Source organism: Platichthys flesus, chromosome 23 (genome assembly GCF_949316205.1).
Source record: "Platichthys flesus chromosome 23, fPlaFle2.1, whole genome shotgun sequence".
NCBI classification, from domain to species: domain Eukaryota; kingdom Metazoa; phylum Chordata; class Actinopteri; order Pleuronectiformes; family Pleuronectidae; genus Platichthys; species Platichthys flesus.
Window position 1 is genome coordinate 14262427 of NC_084967.1, and position 20220 is coordinate 14282646.

The 20220-nt window shown below is 46.9% G+C and overlaps 1 protein-coding gene across 1 annotated transcript in view; it reads left to right on the forward strand.

The window, feature by feature from the left end:
* chrm2a (cholinergic receptor, muscarinic 2a) overlaps positions 1-20220 on the forward strand; it is a 63864-nt gene that overhangs the window by 16070 nt on the left and 27574 nt on the right. Inside the window, exon 2 of the mRNA XM_062383064.1 lies at positions 12728-12874. The gene's annotated coding sequence lies outside the window, so the exon portion shown is untranslated. The remainder of the gene's footprint in view (positions 1-12727; positions 12875-20220) is intronic.

Below are 20220 nucleotides of genomic sequence, written 5' to 3' on the forward strand. Positions count from 1 at the left end.
GGGACTAGTCTGGGGACTGCTCGTTAAGGCTAAGCTACGTGCTAAGCTAGGTGGCTCCGCGGCTAGCGGGAGCCGGCTAACTACAGCTAACGGAGTTTCTAAGCTGCTGAGCCGAGCTTCTAAGTCGCTAAGCCTCGCCTCCATCGCTATCAACACACTACATTTATTACATGTACCACTACTGTTAAGGGAGGCAGAGGAGTAGGTAAACATTAGACACTCGGAGCAAGAGAGAGCAGTAGAGCAACAGGGAGAGAGAGAAGACATCGCTGCTATATAGCTACGAAGGTGAGCTCAGACAGAACACAGAATCACTAAGCACGATAGAATAAGCGTTGGTATGTGCGAGTGTTTAACTACAGACCGGTGATTTTAGCCGTAGTGCTACAGGGAAACAGTTGTGTTTAGCAGCGGAGCTAATTCGCAGAGCGACCACCACCAGTGGCAAGAAAACAGGAAATGACGCAGCACGCTTACCGTAACAGGAAATGACGCAGCCCTTGTGTCAGGTTAAAGAAAACACACTAATGAAAACTCGAATAGTATTATTTTATATTCAATATCAATAGATCAATTAATCTAAATCTAACACACTGAACCTTTAAGGGAACTAATACACTTGTTCTCACTTGTATGTTTTTAATTGATATTTGTGTCTTTGACTTTTTATCAAACTCTCAAACTCCCTCTCCACGCTTGAGGATTCTCAAATCTTTATTTATTTAAACATAACAAAAGTTGTAATCTTTTAATCGTGAGAACACACACACACACACGAGACGATGCAGTCGAGACGCAGGACCACACACACTTTTGCGCTTAAACAAACAAGTCGCTGAATCCAGAGATTTGGGAACTCGTGGAAAGCAAACACGGACTGCAGGCGTTGTGCGAATGTTTGTGGAATTTGTTTTGCACTGAACAACCTCTTGTGTTGTTGCTACAAAGTTTGTTCTGTTCTATGGGAACTTGTATTACGCTGCAGGCAGCCATGTTTCTGCTCGAATATCAAAAATGTGAGTTTCAGTTTCAGCTGATGACATTGAGTCTGTAAACTCTCGCACTATTCCATAATTTGGCCAAATAATCTGTTCAGAATTTGGAACCTTTCACTTCACTTGCAAAGGTACAGAGTTATAACTTTGCTAGAGTCCAATTTAATATTCAAACACAGGTCTATTGTTTGGTTCTCGGCTCCAAATGAGACTCACACAGTAATTAGTGCTTTGATAAAAGGGATGTGCGCTGGAAAGGTCAAACTGTTTCCTAAAAGCCCAGACTGCGGCACCTCGCATTGTAACAGTGTGTGTATCTGCAGGAGCCTAATCACAGCGATTAAGGAATAATCCATTTCCAATTAGATCCAGGTAACATCCAATAAAAGACAGGTCAGGGGGGGGGAAGAAGTGTTTATAGTTTATAGGAGGTGATAATGTGATACTGTTTCTATTCAATTCCTTGTTGTTGGAAGTGCAATAAACAGAAAAAGGACAAATTCTTGCTGAAATTAATATTAGTGGACGTGATCAACACTCGTGGATTTGTCTTTGTGTCTCAGTCGAGTGGAGAAAGACACATTTGCTTCCGCGGCTGAATGAGCACGAACCTCGCGTCGCTGTGATTCCTATCTTTAAATTACTCTTCTGTCGACATGAGCGAGTGTCGGGCGGAAGGACGCACGGGGGCTGGATCCTCTCGCCCTCGTGGTCGTTTCCACAGGAAGGGGACGGAGGAGAAGATCCTGCAGCCCTGCCACGGCCCTGCATGCTAATTGCTCTGGGTCGTTAAGTGTCCGGCTTCCTTCCTCCAGGTCCAATTTGATATGATTTCTGCTCCTCTGGTCGAGTGTGGGGTGGGGTGAGGGGGGGGGGGCTCCATCATACAGGTTAAATGATGATAATGATTGCTGCAGCCCAACAGATTCATTACGGGCGGCCATCTTGTCAGGTATCACATTCCTGGAATTAATCCAAAGGGGAACTGAAATCCCAGTCCTTCTCCTGGAGTTAATTGCAAATCACGGTGTCACCGCGACTGTCTCCCGAGTGCAGCTCGTCCAATTATCTGCCGGCCGGTGATTTATTTGGTCACTTGTTCTCTCCATCCGTCCTCGAAACCAGCATTCTTCATCACACTCCCTTGCCTCCTTCCTTCCATTCTCCCTTTCACCCCTTGCCCACTTCATCATTCTGCTTATCCTCTACCCTCGCTCCTCTCCTCTCCCCTCGCTCTCCCTTTCTTTTCCGGAGCAGTAATGGTCTGGTCCGCCCTGCTGGGGGCTCAGTAATGAAGCTGCTGCCCTAGAAAAGCCATGTTAATGTTGACTCTGGGATCAGACGCCGCTCCGAGACACACAGCGGTGACAAATGAACGTGCCAGTTTGAGCCGGCTGAGCTCGATAAACAGCTCGTGTCTATCTGTGGCTTCGACTGGGAGCCGGGAGCCGAGATGCTACGCGGAGAGATTACAAATATTAAAAATTAAACGTTAGAATCCATAGGAACGTGTGAGTGAGAGCTGCTCTCGTGCACTTCTTCTTAAATACATGGAAGCATTTTGGGGCGAGTCCAAGTACGAGCACCATGTGTTAATAACCAGGAAAGTAGAGCTGTGGAGCTCCCCGAAGCATCGGCTCTTCCATTTGGTTGTCAACAGCATTGACAAGCTGTCTGCCTGACCTCCCCTAACCCCCCCCCGCTCCCGCTCCGGTCTGACAGGCAGAGATGTGCTTCTGTCTGGCGGAGAGAGGTGAGCCCGACCGTCTGTCTGCTGTGGCTGACGTACATAGGCGTGGGCGAGAGGAGGTTCCCCCGGCTGCCGTCCCCACGTCTCTCCTGTCAGGCTCTGTCTGTCCGGAGCCTGTGGAGCAGCCATGCATGGCCTACCCCCCCCCCCCCCCCCCCCCCCACCCTCTCCATCACGAAAGATGGTCCCCGTCTCCGCCTCATCCACTCGTGCTCCTGCAGCTCGATGTGTAATCCGTTTAGCTACCTGCACCCTGCAAACGACATTACATCCATTTGAAATGTTTCTCCAATGGTGACCTGTGATGTTAAACCCCACTAAGGTGCTTTCAGGTAAAAATAGAATTAAATTACATATTCGCCCATTGATTTATGAGATTGGAAATCGATGCATCTCTTTCCTCTAGATTAAATCTCAATTCACTCCGGGGTCTTTTCAGTTGACGCTTGCTCATTTGCCTGCGAGTTGGAAGTGTTCCTGGTGGACAGAAGGTTTCGAGGCCGGGTGAGGAGAAGATGTATTCGAGCAACTCGGAGCCAAATTTAGAAAAAAAAGGACAAAACTGCCAGAATATATTTGTTAAATGGACTTTCAATTACAGTTTCTTCCCTGTGAAACTGCGGCTCTGTTTCAGCCCAGTATAGCAAATGTTCCAATGCCCCCAGTGTTTGTCTGCAGCCAGGGATTCAGAGATGATGAATTCTCATAAATTGCAGATAAATTTGCAAACTCCTTCAGGGCCCTGCGTGTTCATGCTGGGATCCAGAATCTGATGTTTTGTTCCCACTGTTGAAAATGAGCAAAAGGGAGAAATGACCTCATGAGTTTCAGTCCTGATTTGAGAACTGGACTGATGCAGTTCGATGACCTCTGGATTTGTTCTGAGGTTCCAGACATTGGAATACAAAACTGATCTGCTGCAGCATTTTGTGAATCTCTCCCTCCAAAGACATCTGCTGGGGAAACATCTCAATTCCTCCACGCTGTGTTCGGGGATAAAACTGCAAAAAAAAAAAAACAGCTGGTGAAACTCCAATGAAACATCTGGGCTGTTTCACACATGCCCTCTTACTCGTGAGTTGGAGTTGAGTGCACGCTCATGTAATGGGTCCCAAGTGTGGCTGGTTCCTTCCCTTTGAGAAATCGTGTTGAGGATTATTTCATGTTGCAAAAATCACAGTTTGTGTCTAATCTAATTATCTCACACATCTCAAAGAGCGTGAATCTAATCGGCGTCACACTCGGCTGGCGAGTTGTTAAAGGCCCGAGGAAGATTCTGCCTTTCTGCATAATGAGTGGAGCTTCACTGAACTCTGATTAAACAGGTGGACGGCTCTTTGTGCAGCAGCGGTGGCTCCAGGGTGCAGCAGCAGGTCTTTGCTGCGACACAGGTCCAACAAACATGTTCAGAACACCCACTTCACTTGCAGAACGAGCCGCCTGTATGCAGATGTGCAGCAGGAAGCACTGAAGCGGTGTTAACAGATTCCTACATATCCAGGAATCTGGTGCCGCTCTGCTGTCTCGACACCAGTGTGGGTTTTGTTTGTTGCTCTTGTAAAGGCGATGGCACATGAAACACAGACATGAGGCGCGGCCATAGGAAAGCTGCATCCGTCATCGCAAAGATCAGCCTGTCGCTTTGAAGTGAGGGGCTGCGATCCGCGGAGAAAGCATCCACACGACTCCTCTGGTAAAGTGAACATGTTCTGCTCCCGTGGAGCCGCCTCCCTGGTGTGTGAGCGATGTGAAATCATCAGATCAGGTGTAACAAAGCCAAATCGATCAATTTCCAATCAAGCCTCAGTCATCAATAATTATTTTAGGCATGTATGTGGCTTTTTAATTTATCTTTTTCTGCGGCGGCAGGAGGAGATAATTGAAAGAGATGAAGTCAGTGAGAAATAGGCTTTCATTCATTTTAAAATGTGTGTTCAAATCAGGATCTGGTTTTCCATTGATGGCCCACCCCCTCGTTCACACTCCAGAAGCTGCAGAGATTCACAGCGTCCTGTCTCTCATTTATCTCTGAAGCAAAACCAAGGAAAAAATAGTGCTCGAAGTTTTCTCAGATCATTTTCTGTCTGAGTAGTTTCTCAGGTCTTGAGTGTTGGGGCTGTTTTTTCGGACTTGACGGCCGCGGACAGACAGTGAGGCATTACTCAACTCCGGGCAGATAAGGAGTCCTGGTTCTCCCCGAGTAAGAACTGTCAGTTTGCTCAGTGCGGAGAATGTGATTGAGCGAGTCTGCGAGCAGCTCACACCACAGTCACCCCCCCCCCCCCCCCCCCCGATGTGTGTTGATTGATTTAGTCGTCCCGACTGGGTTTTCATTGGCCCGCTGCCCGACCCGGGGCCAGCACACACCTGCCCGGCCTGTCAGCCGCTGAAGTTATGACATCATGAGGCCCCTCGTAAGGCACCTCCATTGTTTTGAAACGAAGGCACATCAATTTCACGGGCTCCACTGCCCAGCGGATGATTTGTGAGTGCCATTATCCCCTGGAATCGCTCTGGAAAATGGCTGCAGTGTGAAGACATGACTTGGCGACGCAGGGAGAGAGTGAGGGAGGACGGTCGCACCGAAACGCTTCACTGGTTGTAGCCATAAGAAGAGAAAGAAGAAGGTCAGGGAATGGAGGAGGGAAACTAAAATGAGGAAAATATGTCGATTATTCTCATGATTTGAAGCTTCCTTCAGGAATATGAAACCGCCGTAAACTCAACCCGATCCAGGAAACACTAACAGACTTATGGCAGAGAAGAGGAGGAGTGAGAGGAAGCAAGGGGGGGGGGAGGAGGAAGAGTAACCAATAACCTAGATACAGAATCAGCATGGAAGCACTTCTTCTCCTTCTCGTAGCAGCAGCAGCAGCAGGAGAACCGGTCCCCTCGCCGACCAGCCGGTTCCCCCCCCCCGCTCGACTAATTCATTATAAAACCATTAAAGTGTCAGAAGCCTCCATTGTTACCACCTGACCCTGAGAGAGAGAGAGAGAAGCTGCTGAGAGTTTGAAATGATCATTTCCAGTTTGACCACAGAGGAGGGCGAACACTGAATGCATCTTTTCAGGAGTTCTCTCTTCACCACTTTACTTTTACTTAGCTCCACAAAATAAGCAGATTGCTGATAAGGAAGCGCTCGTTAATCAGGTCACTGCAGCGGCTGAACCTGCCCTCCATCTATTTTCTCCCCTTTCAAGACTTCTCCTCTATTTTCCCTTTTCAAAAAACTCAAAGTCGTGCGAGGAACAAATAACGGGGGGAATCTGTTTGAAGGGAGGCAAATCGGCCGGGTGCTTTCATGAGGCCGGCTGCTGGAACACAATGCGTGGTCAAATGTTGAAGTTATCAGTGGAGTGCAGGAAGTGAAGGGGCCTCTTCACTCGTCTGCCTTCCACACCTGCACCGAGAGGATTTGCAATTCACCGGCAAAGCCCTCGATGACAGCGCGGAGCCATTCTGCCCCGCGGAGATAAAACATAACACCGGGAAAAAGTTAAATAATCAATTTCCATAGAAATGTCCGGGTATTAATCTAGAGCAGGCTGCGGCCGGGCTGCGAGATGACCTGCAGAGGGATTCAGTCGATGATTCACCGCCTGTGAGAGAATTATATACCACGATTTTAGAGAATCCCTAATATTTAATCATGTTTTTTTGAATTCATCGTTACATCTGCTTAACGGTAATGTGCAGCCTGGAGGCTTTGTCATAATTATAAAGTAAAATTGTCTGCAAACGGGATGAATCATTGTGTTATCACTGCTGCTGCGATGTGTGGACTTGTATAAGTGTGTGTGGGCGTAAAGATGAAAGAACGTTAAGGCTACTTCCAACTGCTCGCTGATTGGATCGTTTCAGTCACAATGTAGATTTTGCTGATTTGTCCTCGTCCAATCACATGACCCCGTTCGATAAGTACAAAAAAACAAGTATCAGCCTCGACAATCAATTTAAAGTGTTTGCTAAACTGTTAAATTATGTATTTTACGATGACACAACTGTTTATATGCGTAGGAGAAGAGCGACTATTCAAGCAACCGCCAATTTTCCGAGTCTGGTTGGACATGATGGGGACACGCTGGCCTACGTTTATGTTTAACATTGAAAACAAGGCGGTTAGATGACGTGATGGTGATGGAGCCGGAGCCGGTTGAGGAGAAAGAGGAGAGTGTGGCTGAGCAGCAGGAACACGTGTGCATGAGGTGTTGTGATTCATTTAGACTCCCCCGACAGTCAAATTGCTCCAGGTTCAGTCAAATTGCTCCAGGTTCAGTGAAATGAAATAAAACATCACTGCTCTTTCATTTTTCGATGTGACAGTCAAGCACAGAACCACTTTATTCTCCTTTGTGGCTTCACAGCCTCAAACATATCTCAGAAGTTGTCAAAGTTTATCGGCTCGCGGCGTCCCGGTCGCTTTAATCCTCCAGCAGGATTACACCGATCGAGAGCAGTATATGTAAATGCCCCTTTTCAGCTGTCCTGAAAACCCCAAATTGAATGTCCCACAAATGAATGTGGGAAGGACGTGCAAGAAGGATGAAAAATTTGACAAAAGGGAATTACAAATTAAATCCTTGCCTCTGTGTGAGCGGCTAACAGAAGCAAATAACTTCCACTGATGTGTCTGCTTAACAGCCGTTTCTCCGCTTTCCTCCCTGGACACATTCAAACCCTGTAACCTTATCAAGAAAAGAAAATCAAAAATTCAAGCAAAGTCTGAAAGAATCCATCCATTGGCGATTTAATTAAAGTCTCAGAGTATCATGCTATTTCCACCTCTATCTTTTAAGGCCCAGTGAATATGCTGCCCTGCGACTCCCTCCATTCCACCTCTTGACCGGAGCTTTTCAAATTAGGCCCCGACATGCGCATGATTTAAAAAAGCCCCTCTGGTTATTATATGAAGGGTCCAGACGGTTGATTATACTGTTTAATCAAAAGTGCAGGGGAACTCTCCTCTATTCTCCTTGTGAGGGATTCTTTGCAGCCACTTATTGGTTGTAATGTGAAATGCTAACCTTTACATGATCCTCGGATGATTGATTCAAACTTTATCTCTCTCTGTGTGTTAGCAGATAACCTTTTGCTTCATTCCCCCCCCCACCGTCTGATGCCTGTCTCTTGCTTTTGTCAAATTCTGATCCCGGCCGAGGCCAGAGACGAACGCTGGAGATGCACAGTTTATAAAAAGCACGAGAGGCTGAGTCATTTTTCTATAAGTGTGTATTTGGTTTGTCAAGGGGCAACAAGTAAATTAAACTGCAGATCAATATCTTGTCTCTTATTCTCTATATAGAAAACATCAGAGTTGGTACGTTCACACAACATTAACCTCAAGAAAAGACTCTTCCATCTGCAGGTTTCAAATCCATCCCATCATTCTGTTCAAGGCCCAGTAGCTATAACACACAACTTCATTTTCCACCCAGTGACAACCTGACAAACTGAACGTACATTCCTTCTGCTCAAGAGATGAAATGGAGTGAAGCGATTACGTGTGATGTCTCTCCAGCATCAGGGAGACGAACTGTTAAAACCATCAGCAGCCTCGACCCCATTACGAAACCAGTATATTCTGATGGTATCTGCACAGAGATCATGCTGCGTTGAGTAATTAATAAACATGTGCAATCACCAGTATGCGTTTTTGGACATGTAAATCCCTGTAGTATGACAGCTCCCCAAAACATCTGGATCGCCCCCTGCTGGCTGGCTGCTGTATAGATCATCAAACCTTTAATTTTTCTTTCCAGAGATGGTTTCAGACTTTTTAAGTCCTTCTTATTAAACAGATATTTCCTAATTAAAAACAAGGCAGAAGACCTTGAGCTTTCTTAGTATCACAGTAATTGTGTTGGGATAGTTGCACGTCCCCCGGGGGCATTTCAAACACACACTGCAAATAGCCAAGTCTGCATTTTTCTTAATGTTTGCAGTTGGCAAAAAATGTAGATAAAAGTTTGTTGGAATGGCTGGAGGGTGAGAAGCTCAGAGGAGAGGAGGGAGCTTAGAGAAGAACCACGGCTCCTTCCTGAGGACAGGGGACGGTTGAGGACGTCCGGACATCAGGTCAGGATGCTTGAGGGTTCACCGGGTACCTACAACCGGGAGGAGACCCCGGGGACTTGACCTAGAACTCACTGTAGGGGGGGGACTGCATATCCCAACTGGCCAGGACGACATGTAGACAGCAGAGAAGAGAGGGATGTCTACGTGGCCTCGTCCCAGATAAGCAGAAGACATTTGTTTGATGGATAGAATCAACGACAAGCATAAATCCCCATAACAAAAAACAGTCGTCTAAAGTATAGATGCCCGGAACGCGTGTCAGTTTGAACAAAGCAATGACAGACCTTGGATCTGCTAAAACCCTCTCGTGCATCTTATTTTCAATCCTCTCCGTCTCTTTAATAGTCTCAGTCGGCAGTGAGTGGGCCGGAGCCGGGATGTGGTGGTGCAGCGGTGTCTTCTGTGCAAATCCCCGAGTAAACTCTCAGGTCTGAGGAACACGATCCTTCTGCCCCGAGGTTCCACAGAGCCTCTAATCACTCACTTTGTGTGGTTTGGGTTTTTGTGTTGTATCACGGCGGCTTCAGAGCGATCGACGCCCCGACTCTCTCGCCCGCTCTGGAATCTCAAACCCTCTGCTTTTTATATGATGTATAAATATATAAAACAAGGTACAGAAACACACATTCTACTGACAACTCATTAGTCGAGATATAGATTTAGTAAACGATTGCACTGGCCCGTGCGTGTTATTCCCTGATCAATCGGAGCAGACAGTTTAATGGACATTTGACCAGCAGACCCAGTGTGTAGATCCATCATGTGCTGCCTGTACTGGAAGGATGAGTCATGGGGGGGGGGGGAGATTGATGCGTAGGCCTCTAAATAGGCCGATAGGCAGCATCTCAGACACTTACATAATCAAGGCTTTTTAATCTAGACACATGCCCCCCCCCCCCCCCGCTGGGACCAAGCCTCAGCCCAGATAATGAAGAGTCAGTGTAGAACGTCCGCTGAGATCTACGACCAGGTTCTAACTTGAAGAAGCTTCTCCGCCCCTCCTCCCAGTAGAGAAATGCTGATGCTGCAATAAAGCAGCAGGAACACAGAGTACTAGGAAACTGCATTACAAACGCCCCCCCCCCCCCCTCCTCGGAGTATTTCAAATGGAAACACTGGAAGGCTCTTTCGAATGCTTATGCTTTCGACGAGGTTTCGCCACGGAGCATGTTTTGGTTATGAGAGAGTTAAAACAGCTCTGGAATGAGGAAGGAGGAGCAGGGGGGGCGGGGGGGGGGCAGTGAGGGGTATTGTGAGGTGAGTGTGAATGTGATACGAATGGTTTAATCTCTGGAGGGATATCAAATCCGCCTGGGCGGGCACCTCCTCGCAGTTTTCCATAAGCTTCATCTTACTTCTGTGCACGGCCCTGGACTTATTCATTTCACCGAGCAGAGGTGACCCACTGCGTCCAGGACCCGTCGAGGAACCTTGAGATGACCCAAGCTTCACTCAGTCTCGTGACAAATCGACAAAGTGACCAAGATAAGAAAGATTCTGTTCATTGATCGTGTTTTTCCAGATAAATTGATCGGAGGGTTTGATCCATGGAGTCTTCACATCACAAATTCCTAATTCCCCGAGGAGACACCTTCAGAGCTTGGCAGTGCAAAGACATTCAGATAATCTTGGTTATTGCTTCTAAAGACACTGGAACCTGCCCAGTGGCTGTTTTAATCCTGCCTGTTTCATTTGGCCTGTGGTGACACTGGTTTCAGCTTTTGTATCTGAAACTGTAGAAGTTAAAACCGGCCGCGTGACTCACCGGTTTATTCAAAGTTTGGAAAAGCTCGATTCAGAACTAATCAGTTATCATGGCCGACAACTTTACTTAGAAACTCAATTGATGAAAACACAAAGAGAAAAGCACGATTGTTTCATCTATCGTTTCCTAAACGCAGCATAATGAAGGGGGGGGGGGGAGAACATTCCAGACAATAGACAGCAGACAGTCCTGGAGAGTAATAAAAAATATGTATGACATTTGTGTAATCAGATGTAAATATGATTTGGTTGTGTCGCCCAGCTCATCTCAGAGCTCTGCTAATTTAATAAGTTTCTTCAAGGTACCTGTGTGAAAAAAAAACAAAACAAAGAAAATCAGATTTTCCACAAAATTGGAATAAATTGGTTCTGTTTGTAGATTCCAGCCACAGAAGATGAAGTCTGTGATAGTCACGCAGCACAGACACACAAGCAGCAGGTTTTTCATCTGTGAGGCGGGGGAGTAACTTAGCTCACACAGGTCTTGACACATTTCAGGACTTCATAAGTTTCCACCTCCCCCAGAGGGTGAGGGGGTTCTGTGGAGGTTACGATTGTGAGTGTGGATGAAGCTGTGCCCAGGGAGAACACACTGTCACACGCACACACACACAGACACACACACACATACTGTATACAGTTAATCCAGTGTTTGCAGCGGCGAGGAACACATACCTGGGGTCACCCCCCCCCCCCCCTCCGGCCATCAGGGTGCAGCGTCTCTCATCTGTTAAACCTCGTGGCACAGGTATTCAGATATTCAGATATTCAGATTTCTCTGATTTGCCTGGGGGGGGGGAATTAACCAGGCTGGCGAGATTGCGACCCACGCACAAACCTGCCTACTGGATATTTCAAACCCTAATCATCATCATCATCATCTGACAATCCTTTATGAACAATATTCATCATCTTCTTTATAACGTGGCAGAATCGCTGCGAGCCTCCGAAAATCCCTCTTCCTACCCGAGTAGAGAACATTGAAGTACACGCGTGTTTGTGCGATGTCTGATCACGCTAACAGCTTTCTCCTCATTAGCATAATAAATGGATTAGAGCAGCAGAGGAAGATCAGTGGGTAGATTCTCACCATGGGGGGGGGGGGGGGGGGGGAATGCATTGTCTAACTCTAACAGTCATCTCTTCCTAAAAAATCCTTCCCTCTCGTGTGTGTTTGCCGAACGACCTTCATTTCTTCACGCCAGCTGTCTCAGGCGTCTGTGATTAGTCATAACAGTGAACGGCGTGCAGGGGGGGGGCGGTGAGTGTGTCCGTGCAGCGACGCGCCATCAACACAAGTCGTTATCATGACACTACATCTCTGCCGCGGCACAGACCGGCTTAGTGTACAAAACACTGAAGCCTCTGGTTTATCCCTCCATCAGCTGCTCCCCCCCCCCCCCCCCCACTCCACGCTATCCGTCTTTACCTCCTCAGCTCCCGTTATTTCTCTGCTGGCTTTTTTCGAAACCCAGGTGTGACATTGTTCCTCCTCTCGCTCTCCATATGCTAAAGTCACGAACAACGGCGTGTTAAGAGTTGCCGTTAATGAGCGTGCACCACATTTCTGAACCGCTTTGGTTTCCCTGTGAAAAGGTGCTCGAGTGCACATTTGCATTTCAACCGCGGAGGTTAGTGGCTCCTCTGGAAACACGCCGCCGCGGCACTCGGGGATAATGGTCTCCGAGCGCCTTCGGCTCTCACACGTGCCGGGAACTTTGGCCGCATTGATTTCCATCGGAGGCAGAGCCGCCATCGTTTTCTCTGCTCGTCATGCGAGATGTGTCCATTATGTATATGGAGGGGGGGGGTTACAGGTCTACAGGGACTGAGGACTGTATGATTTATGAAGGGAGGACTGAGAGTTGATTTTGCACTGGATCTGGAATTTGTTCCACTTTTCTTCAACTTGTCGGGATAAGGCGTTAGCGTGTTGACTCTCCGAACCCCCTGCTGGTTGTTAATGTAACTGCAACTCTCTCTGGATTTGACCACAACCAAAAATTGGCCTGGAGCTGAAAAGAGTTGTTCAAGAAAAAACATGCTTACTGTTGAAAAAAAAAACACAATCATGCTTTTGGAGATATGAGATATTAATGCAGCACCTAATTCACATTTACCCCTTTGTCTTTTTGCACAGTGGCCATGGCGATTAACCATGAAGCTGGAGCCTAACATCCTCATCGCTTCCCTCTGTCACTTGAAGCCTCTGAGGCGCCACATCGAACACACGCTCTCCCAGTATGCCATCCGAGTGCGAGAGAGCCGGACGGACTGCCTAGCACCTGTAAGTACCCCCCCCCCCCCCCCTCCGACTCCCTCCGACTGCCGAGTGCTCACCACGCACCCTCCGAGTCAAACACCAAACCTCTGTACACACTTCACCAGTACATTTCACCAGTTGAAGGATCATTTGCTCGTAGTGAGTTTCAATTAGTCTCAGAAATCCAAATTTAAACAAACACAAATGATATATTTACTTTACTAATTATTCATCATGCTCTTAATAAATCCTTTTCATTATGCATGAAGGTAATTTTTGGTAAAGTGTCACATGAAGTCAAATATCTTTTCCTACAAAACGAGGGCCCAATGCTAAAGGTCCTTGAACCTTGAACGCCTCATGTGTATGTGACCTTTCCACAACTTATCAATGAGGTGACCAGAGTTTGACCCACATCAGTAGATACACATCTGTTGTTAGTATGAAGTACACATGCTACACAATCTCACTGAGACTGTGAACAGGGGCACTGTCGTCAGGCAGGAGGCTTGAACACCTGCCTGATGATCTCAGGTAAGTAGCTCATTATGGTAATGCCTGGTAAACTGAGCAGTTTTCATTTGAGTGTTACAGACTTGCATTTGTAATTCCAGTGTTGGGTCCATTCTAAACATGCCTGTGTGGATTAGGCCCTTTTCTTGTCCTGGTGGTTGCAGCTTTTCAGAATAGCAGTAGACAGAACCTGGACCTGGAGAACTGGAAGTATCCACTGCCCTCTAGAAACAGGAATAGAGACTCACTTTCCTGATTTTTTAATTCATTCATTAGGTTTTTGTTTTGATCTCACTGCTTCAGATGGTCTTCCTCTCCGGCTTCCAGCAGCAGCATGTGGCTGTTGTTTGAAAAACAAACCCTCTGATGAAGCCGCTTTACGCAACGTGCCCACCAGCAAATGGCAGGCAGACGGATTTAGCAGCTTCCCGGTGAACACAGTGCAACATTTAGCTGCTAAAGAGCAAGAGGATTCCCGAGGGAGTTTGAGGAAACCAAACCGAGGCTGCAAACAGTAAAAAAAAAACAAATGAATGCTAATGTCTCTCAGCGCGTCCTGGATCTGTAAATAACCAGCAGCCGTTTGTAAAGTGATCACACGTCAATGGTGTGTTTGCAAATGATCTCCCTGCCCCCGAAATGCCAGAGAAAATCTGTTAACGTGGCCTAAAGCTGAATGACTGAAAGCTTTTCAAATGTACACTAGTGTCGTAAACACTGCACCTCTGCCTCTTAATGAGCTGATTCTATATTATTCATTATAGCAGCGTAAATAGGGATTTATCTTGACACTTTTAGTTAATTAAGATTCTTTTCTTAATTTGAGTTTGATACTTTTGTTTTTAATATTTCTGAAGTTGTGTTTTCACCCATTTTTTGTATTTTTGGAACCGAGATTACACAAAAAACTATTTCCATAAAACATCAGGCATATTTAGAGGCAGACATCTACGAGTGAGACGGAGGTATGACGGAGGTATGAGCTCTACTGAGTAACATTCCAGTTTTTTATGCTGTAATATTTACATATATATATGTTAGACTGTTAAATATGACAGTTTGAGTGACGCTGGAGCTTTCAGTCGTCAGAGGCTCCAGACATTAGAAAGCTACAGATTTCAGAGACAAATCCTCCATTAACCTCCCAATCATTACACATTTACATATCAGATCAGATAATAATGTGTGTGTGTGGATCAGATCGGGCGTCACTCACACTGCACCCTGAGAGGACGCCGTGTGCGGCCACGCTCCAGCACTTGAAGTCAACAAGCTCACTTTTCACTCTGTGTGTTAACAGTATCAGCTGACATGGCAACTGCAAAGCGCACACACACAAACACACACACTCACACCAGTGTTTGATGCCGTTCCACCGACAACACTGTGGAGTGCTCTCCCTCTTCATCATGGCGACGCTGTCCAGAGGCGGATCTCAAATGGAATTTCGGCTCTTTGAACTGAGATTGTGCAGATGAGTTGTGTGCGTTTGCATTCCTCTGAATCGGTGTCTCTCATGTGCGGCGTCTCTGTTCTCGTGTCAAAGTGACTCCGCAATTCATCTTCAGCTTTTCTGAGTGTTTGTTCACATTACGCCCCCCCCGCCCCCCGGAGGTGGCTCGGGGTCAAACCGGCCAAGTCCCTGGCACAGATTAAGAGGAGAGGGCAGGGCCGACCTTCTGAGGGCGAGAGGAGTGGGAGCAGTCGTACCAATTAGACACCGGCCGCCCGACCACCCGGCCCCGCCGCGCTTAACCACCCCCCCCCCCCCGGCTGGCTCCAGATAACAGAGTCCACACACATTCTCCAGCAGACGGGCACACATGGGCACGCACTCTCGGGCATACCCACTCAGAACTTGGTGCCTTATGCATATGCAACACGGCGCCAAACATCCTCCATTAGCTGCACCGAGGGGGGGGGGGCAGAGCGTGCTGCTTGACGTGTCAAATATGCATGAGGGAGTGGAGGTCTGTGTCTCGTAATCCTCCAGGCAATTAATATCACCGTTTTCCGGGGGCTAAGCAGCGTGATAAACATTTCAAACTCCCTCCCTGGGCTGTTGGAATTCTTTAAAGGTAGACTAATTTACAGGTACATTGGCCAGAGGCGGCGTTTTATGGATTCGGCGCCATCTGGGAAGTTGCCGCCCGGCCGTAGGTTGAGAAATGTCCACGGTGACAAACCTGCACCGCTGGGAAAAGGTTGCGTTCAAAGACTCCTGCTAATTGTGTTGTAGCTCGAATCCAACGCGGTTTGAGTTTAGTTTGAATTCAAGATCAACCACAATGACAGAGAAGGAGATTTAAAAAAAAGAAAAGAAGGAACTTTCAGTCGTGCAAACGTGTCGCTGTTTATGGAAAAACACACTTTCCCATCTCGAGCATTGAAACGTGGCTTTTTGAAGCGTGAACAGAGAATTGCATTCCACTCTGTTGCAAAGCGTTTAATTCTGCCGAGCGTTTTCTGAGGTTGCTTCTGCAGATGTTTTTAGCCTCCAGTCAGATATTGACTGAAATGTTCAGTCTAGTGTGAAGAGAGGGGGAGTTGGGGGGGGGGGGGGGGGGGGGGGCTGGGTTTCAGAGGCGTTGGAATGGGGGGGGTAGCAGTATTGATTGCACTTAAAGTGACAAGATTGAGGAGCCCCACTTGGACACGTTATCCCCGCCAACAGACAGAGTCGGGGCCGGGCGATGGATTTCTTTTGTGATCGCGAAACGGCCGGAGACGCGTGAATCAGTCGTCCGAGCCGCGCTGCTTCAAAAAAATAAGTCAACAATTTTTCACCGGGCAGCTGTAATGCGACGACTGACAGGCTTTTGGATTCAAGAGGACAAGTAAATACTGGGATAATGAATATGCCTCATGCACATTCTGACAAGTCCGAAAGTCCTCGCAGCTCCGGCAATAACAAGCCTGTAGACTGGGAGTGTAGGTAGGCATCGGGGGGGCAGCCGGGTTTCGGGCGTCTGAGGGATTTCGTTGTGCATAATTCACTGGCGAAGGCACGAAGCTGGTGGAGCCTCTCCCCCTCTTATGATCATCCATCAGGTAAAATTGCTTCTTTTTTTTTCCCCACCACTTGGCTGTCAACGAGGAATAACAAATGTGGCCATGCAGAGCAACACATGATTACTGCGTAATAAAGCCCCGGGGTCGGAGGGATGTGACCTCATTCAGTGCGGCGCGGTGGCGAAAGGAGCAAGTGAAATACCAGGCACATTAGATGAAGAGTCACCGGGGGAGAGGTTCATCCTCATCGGAGGACGGGGGGGGGGCTTGATGTCTGCTTTCTGACAGGAGTGTAACTGCGTGTGTCATTTGCAGTAATTGCAAAACATGTAATTTTCAGTCTGATGATGTTGTTCATCAAAAAAAAAAGAAGTCTGAAGCGACGCTATAGGTCGCTCGTCCCTGTCCACGCATAAACGGCCCATGGGGGGGGGGGGGCTGGAGCAATTATAGAAAAAGGTGTGGAACATGTTACTATTAATTAATTCATATGTTGAAACCCCCCCTCCCCCCCTTTACTAGAGCTTACGCCCCTAACACCCCTAACGCTGTGTATTCCTTTGCTCCTGTTTATATAGTCAATTTCATTCAAAGTACAAATACATAGATGTTATGTTAAATATATATATGTGGGATGTGCTGGTAACTAGTAGTGGATCATATGTTAAATTTGAACAAAAACAATGTATATAAAACATGCACAATCTTAAATATACGTAATACTAAATAAACAGACAATTTGACATATTTTAGTATAATATAGAAGGAGGAATATTTGCCATAAATACTGTCATATATACATTACAGCCACTAGAGGTCACCTTTTAATAAACCTGTGGGTTGTAATCGTAGACTGGACGTAGACTCCGGGTCCGCCGAGTGACCGAAACCTCTCGAATGACCAGCAGAGGGCGACTCCACTGGTTGCACAAAGTGGTCGGTTTCTAAAGAAGTCTTCATGCTAATGCTCATTTAGTGACGTTTGGTCCAATGTAGAGTCAAATAGTCGATATCTGAGGCGTACATACCGTGTGATTGACAGCTAGCGTCGTCCAATGGGTGCAGGCTGCAAGACTAGGTGGGAGTGTCCTATAAAGATCACAAACCAATGGCTGACGTCATGGTGTGCTGCCACTGCAATACCACCTATAGGACTCGTGTTAAACATAGAACGTTATACAAAAACATACTAGTGCACGTAGAAAACATGCATATCTCCGTGTTTGTGGCGAACCCCTGCTCAGATAAATCTCTTGCCGATGTTGCGTTGCTATTTGACATCTGATTGATATTGTGTAAATCCATCAAAAATAATATACAAGGAAATAGCACAGGTCTCTGCAGGAGGTGCGATCGAGACACGAGCGAACTCACAGACTGAGTCGGTCTGGAACGGAGGAGGAGAAACCTGCAAAGCTGAAGATGGACATTTTTTAAAAATACATACGCTTCATGGAGGATGGTATGGGGGAGGAAGGGGGGGGGGGGGTAAGCAGAAAATTAATAAGTACACAACTAGAGGGGAGAGAAAAACGTTAGACATGCTCCGGTGATCTCAGTTTCTTCCATCCCCGAGTTCTCCCTTCCTGTGAGTAGCCTGCAGGTCTGTGGTTGTGTGTGCTGCATAGCCAATTAGCCATGAAAATAAGAGACGGAGAGCCAGTTGTGTAAGATTAACACACACACACACAGAGACACACACACACACACACACACTCACTCAAACAGGCGCCTCCTGGGTTCTGGAGCAGGAATGTCGGTCCACCTGTGAAGACAAGTGTTGTTCGATAACATTTATTTTTCTCAATGGAGCTCAGTGCGCGTGTGTGTGTTTTTTTAATATCCCAACATTTAATAAAAAACACCACACTTTAACTCTGCACCTGATATTTGTGTTAAGTGAGACAAGACAACACAAGAGCAATATGAAAGTGGGGGTCAGGGTTTTATTAAACACATCGTGGCATCACATCCCAGCAGGTGAATGTGAAGCTCTCTTGCAGGGAAGGACTCTGAGAACGTTTTAATGAAATGATCTTAGGGAACACAGTGGAATCGGCTATTTGGGACAATTAGAAGCTGCTTTCAGATGAATTAGAATCGTTTGAATATTGCGGTATTTGCGTTAAAAAGTGTTGTCACATCACCGTGCATTGTGGATTTACCATGTGCATTAGATTAAACAGCAGTTGTTCTCTCAGCTTATGTCCAGAGTTTCCAGCGAGATTGAAACAAGTGGCTGAGAGGCATGATTCTGCTTGACAAGTTAGATGTGACAGCCGACTCTGCTCAGCCTTAGGAAAGCTTAGTGTGTGTGTCTGTGTGTGTGTGTGCTGCAGAACAAATAACAGTTATGAGCAAATACATTCTAATAACTTTGTTCTGCTTAAAATTCCATCTCTGATACTTTAAATTAGTTACCTGCATCTTTTCCTCCCGGCTCACAACCAAGACTCACGAGGAGGCGGTGACTTTATGTGCATACATTCATCTCTAATGTCACGAGTGTGGATTTCTCTGCCGTGGTAATATGTTTTAATCACCTCCGGATTTCAGCGATTCAGTTGACCAGCTTTTTTTTTTTTTTTTTCCAGCTGGGTGGGATTAGCGACGCTCGGCTGAATGTGTGTAGATTAGCTAAATGGCGTCTAGGACCGGGTGGCGCTCGCCCACGTGCTTGTAAGTACGTGCGCTCGCATTGTGCGTGGCCACCTGCGCGTAATGAGCATCCGACGCGACGTGGATCAAGTCCCATCTTGGTTTTTAATTAGGTTGTTAATGTCAACATATGAACTGTTCTCTTCGGTCGGCGTGAGGCATGTGCGCAGGATCTGCCGTTTGTCACATATTGACTCATCGGACAATTAGAGGATGTGGACGGCCTCGGAGGGAAGGAGGGCCCTGATTGGCTGCCTCCAGGGCGTCTCTTATTCACCGAGCGCCATTCCTCCCAACAGGCATCACAACAGAAGCCGGAGATAAGCGTCCTGGCAACCACCAATTAAGGCCACATATCCTTCACATGAGGGCTACTGCTTAATCAAAGCTGGGAGAATAACGAGCTAAAGTAAACAGTAATTACTGAAGCCAGGTCATTGATTACAGCCCCGCCTCCGACCGCGCCCCCCCCCCCCCCCCCGAGGGTATTTTGAAGCAAGGGGACACGTCTCCAAATATCCACTTGATAGCATCATGTCACATTATGATTTGCAATCAAATCCATTCATCTTCCTGAATTCCCCTCAAGTATGAAATCACATCGCTTTCAACTGCGCGTATTTTGGCAAATGCCGACCTCCTCACTAAATGTATTCACACTCCATCATTGATTGATCTCCAGCGTATTCATGGTGCCCGTATCGGCGATGTGAATTATGCATGTCATATGGATTCGCCTCCTATATGAGGAAGTAAGGAAAGACATGACCGTGCAAGCTGCCATTGCATTTAACAGAGATCAGCGTGGGGCGGTTGTGCCGATCGGCAACACACCGGAGAGCCCAACCGCAGGGGGGGGGGGGGGTCAGTGACCGCGGGTTAACAACATGGGTGAGTGTCAGATAGGACTGCACAATTCTTACCTGAAAAAGGAAAATGGATCCCAAATCTCTCTATGCTGGTCAAGTTGCATCTACAAACCATCAGCAGTAACTAACAGAAGGTGGATATAACAAATTAAGTATGGTTTAAACCCACCCTGTCCTCAGAACATACAAGTTAATCTACTTCCTATGCAGTACAGAACAATGTAAGTGCAGAACAATCCTATCGTGGAGTTTATTGACTTCCTGTTCTGCTACGCATTTTCAGTAAACATTTAATTTCCAGAAGAAAACACAACATCT